The sequence below is a fragment of the Onychomys torridus genome, chromosome 7, assembly GCF_903995425.1.
Source record: "Onychomys torridus chromosome 7, mOncTor1.1, whole genome shotgun sequence".
Taxonomy (NCBI): Eukaryota; Metazoa; Chordata; class Mammalia; order Rodentia; family Cricetidae; genus Onychomys; species Onychomys torridus.
In genome coordinates, this window is record NC_050449.1 from 59,909,005 (window position 1) to 59,912,967 (window position 3,963).

Consider the following 3,963-nt stretch of genomic DNA (forward strand, 5'->3'; position numbering starts at 1 on the left):
AACAATAAAAGTTATTATTGTCAAGTATGGTCATCATGTTTGTAATCTTAGCACTCAGGAGCCTAGGGTAGGAGGATTGGGAGTTGGAGGCTATAATGGGCTATCGTATGAGTTTAGGTCAGCTAGAACAGCCTAAGAACACCCTATCTTAAAAACAGTTATGCCCTTAGGCTTTGCAGATACCTGCTGCCTCCGTCCTACTTGCTGCAGCCATGGTCAACCCCACAGTGTTCTTCAACATCTCAACTGATGGCAAGCCCTTGGGCCGCATCTCCTTCTAATTGTTTGCAAAGTTCCAAAGACAGCAGAAAACTTTGCTTTGAGCACTGGAGAGAAAGGATTTGGATATAAGGGTTTCTCCTTTCCAGAATTATTCCAGGATTCATGTGCCAGGGTGGGTGACTTCACATGCCATAATGGCACTGGCGGCAGATCCATCTATGGAGAGAAATTTGAGGATGAGAACTTCATCCTGAAGCATACAGGTCCATGGCAAATGCTAAACCAAACACAAATGGTTCCCAGTTTTTTTTACCTGCACTGCCAAGACTGAGTGGCTGGATGGCAAACATTTGGTCTTTGGGAAGGTGAAAGAAGGCATGAATATCATGGAAGTCATGGAACATTTTGGGTCCAGGAATGGCAAGACCAGCAAGAAGATCACCATTTCTGACTGTGGACAACTCTAACTCTTTTGACTTGTGGGCTTCTTACCCACTAGACCATTCCTTCTGTAGCTCAGGGGAGCACCTCCACCCTATCTGCTCAAAGTACCTGTACTCTCTGCTCTCACTGAAGTTCTCTGGGTTCTGTATCCTGCTCATTCCCCTCCAAGTCCAGCTGGATTGCAGAGTTAAGTTTATGATAATGAATATAAACTAAGTAAGAATTGTTAAAAAAAAAAGAAAAAAAAACAAAACCAATTATGCCCTTAAAGCAAGCACCCACCGGCAACCCCAGTACTTTGGAAGTAGGGGAAAGAAGATCAGGAGTTCAAGCCCAGCCTCAGTTACATAGCAAGTTCAAGACTAGCCTAGGCTTCATGAAACCCCGCTCTCCTTCAAAACCCAAAAGAAATAGCAAAATCATTTTTAACGAAAATTAAAAATGATTATTGTATTCCAGGCATAGGCAATGTCCTGTAAAGGAAGTTTTCACTATTATTTAAAGGGTATTTCACTGAGAATAGAGTTCAACTAGGAACTCTGTGCATTTTCATGCAACAAGAAGGAATCTCATTTCTAAAAGAAGTGCTTGCCAATCTTGGGTCCTATTTTTGTGTCTCTGCTTCATTTTAAACCTTTTTGGCAGATCAATTACCTGTTAGTGAAAAAAAAGAGGTAATGAGTATATTCTCATATGTAGACATATTTAACAAAAATTCTAGGAAACTTTTTGGCTTGGAGTTCATTTTTTTTGAAAGCACATTATTATGAGAATGTGTAACTTTTATATTTAGCCATGAACTCACTACTGTAACTCTACCACCTCTGTGAAGCTCTCTGTGTTCAGCAAATCTCCTTTCTGTGTTTTGTGGATATTGTTCAGTCTTCACTGTCTTTTAGGTTGTGTTATGTTGCTTTGTCATGCTGGCTATTTACCAGGCAGGTCTTTGTCTCCTAAAAATACATATCAGGTTAATACGGCCCTGATGTTGATATATAGCTAAGGATGACTCTGAATGCTTGATCCTCCTGCATCCACATTGCAAGTGCTGGGATCATGGGCATGCTCTGCTACACTGTGCTTCCTTAAAATTGATTTTAATTGGCCTGTAGGGTTAGTCAGTTCCAAGTTTTCCTTCTCCCCAGAGAACATAGTGATGAGTACATTCAAGAGGGCCTGCTAAATTAGCTATTAAAAGTCTATAAATATCAAGGTACGATAAACATCCCACCCTTCCTGACATCCTTCTTCCCCGGAAGGGCAGTAATGTAGTATCAACAAGATTCAGAAGTTGAGCACCTAACCTCACAATCCAGCGCTCTCTGTCTGTCTGTCTGTCTCTCTCTGTGTGTGTGTGTGAGTGTGAGTGTGAGTGTGTGTGTGTGTGTGTGTGTGTGTGTGTGTGTGTGTCTTTTTAAAGACAGGATCTTACTATAGCCCCCACTGTCCTGGAATTATGTAGACCAGGTTGGCCTCAAACCTGCAGTAGATCCTGCTGCCTCTGCCTCTGCTTAGTAACAACTAATGACACACATAGAGGGACGGACTCCACTATAGGGATAAGGGACACAATTCTTGACTGCTTAGCTTTGTTTTCATGTACATACGTTGAGCCCCTTAAGTTCTAGCATAATATATTACAGATAGAAAATGTTTTTTTTTTCTTTTTTTGTTTGTGGAGCTGAGGATTGAACCCAGGGCCTTGTGCTTGCTAGGCAAGTGCTCTACCACTGAGCTAAATCTCCAACCCCAGAAAATGTCTTTAGATAGTAAAAGTACATGCAATAAATGATTGATATACTTTTAGAGGTCTTTCTTTTTCATGTGGAAATATCATGACAAATCAAGTGTTAATAGCTATCTTGGGTTGGGAGTATAGCTCAGTTGCAGAGTGCTTGCTTCATGTGCATGAGGCCCTGATTCCTCCACCCTCTGCAAAAATGAGTAAGTCAGTACAATAAGACAGACCCTTTAAGTTTCCTCCTCCATAGCCTTGCTGAGCAGGGTCAAGAACTCTGAGTTAGGTCACAGATACTGCAAACAACAGAGTAAAATAGCTGGATGTGGGCACACACTTGTAATCTCAGCACCTAGGAATCTGAGGCAGAAGGATTTCAAGTTTGGGGCTAGTCTGGGATCCAGGGTGAAATTCTGTTTGGAAAAACAAAACAAATGAACACCAAGAATCAAAGAAATCCATAAATAAGTATAAATAACCATAAGCTAAAAAAATGTAGGTACTGCTATCATGTTTTAGAAACATCTCTTGGGCTCTGGGCTGCAATATTACCTGGATTAGGGAGACTGGCCAAAGGAACCAGCATGTGAAATGGACTGTGTTCTCTCTGTTAAACACAAGTTGTATGAACCAAAGGTTTATAATTGCAATACTGGTCCTTTCCTCCATCAATCCTATCTTTCTTCAATGCTAATAGGTGTGTGTAATGACTCCACATTGAAGATGCCTTTCTTTCTTTCTTTCTTTCTTTCTTTCTTTTTCTTTTTTTTCAGAGCTGAGGACCGAACCCAGGGCCTTGTGCTTGCTAGGCAAGCGCTCTACCACTGAGCGAAATCCCCAACCCCCAAAGATGTCTTTCTAATGGTTTAGGAGATGTGCATTTTATTAGAACAAAGCAAAATTCACAACCCACAACAGAGCAATTCGCTGACATCATTCTGGAGCTCATTTACAGATCATCCTTGATGAAATGCCTTCCATCAATCGGTCTTTCAGCTCCCTTTGCCTTTCCATCCACTGGCTTCCTTCCCTACGACGACGATGACGACGACGTTTGTATTTGTACTACCATCGTGTGGTGTTATAATGATCTATTCTCCCCATTTCCTCCATTGACCAGATACTCCTTGAGGGTCAGTATTAAAGCTTGTTCAAAAGTCTGTTTAGAGCCTTTTACAGTGTCTGGCTAAAAGTCATTCAGTGAAGCTGTTACGTGAATGAGTGAAAATGTTTCATAGTTTCCTACATTATTTAACTCTCATGGCTTTTTTTTTTGAGACAGAGTCTTATTGTCCCTCTGGCTGGCCTGGAACTCTCTATGTACACCATGCTGGGCTTGAACTCACAGAGATGTGCCTGCCTCTGCCTCTGCCTCTCAAGTGCTGGGACTAACAATGTGCATCACTACACCTGGCTTTTTGACTCTTACACTCTTGAGTAAGCAGAAAGCCCATTTATTCACAGGCTGTGGAAGCTGGGGACAGATAGGTGGCAATTTCAGGAGACAACAGGAACTCTTGTCTATGGATTCTTGCTCCTCTGATTTTACTCTCAATTTA

At 41.6% G+C, this 3,963-nt stretch overlaps 1 pseudogene; it reads left to right on the plus strand.

Moving 5' to 3' along the window:
• The first annotated feature begins 200 nt into the window (after window positions 1-200).
• On the plus strand, window positions 201-698 carry LOC118587824 (annotated as a pseudogene).
• Window positions 699-3,963: the final 3,265 nt, after the last annotated feature.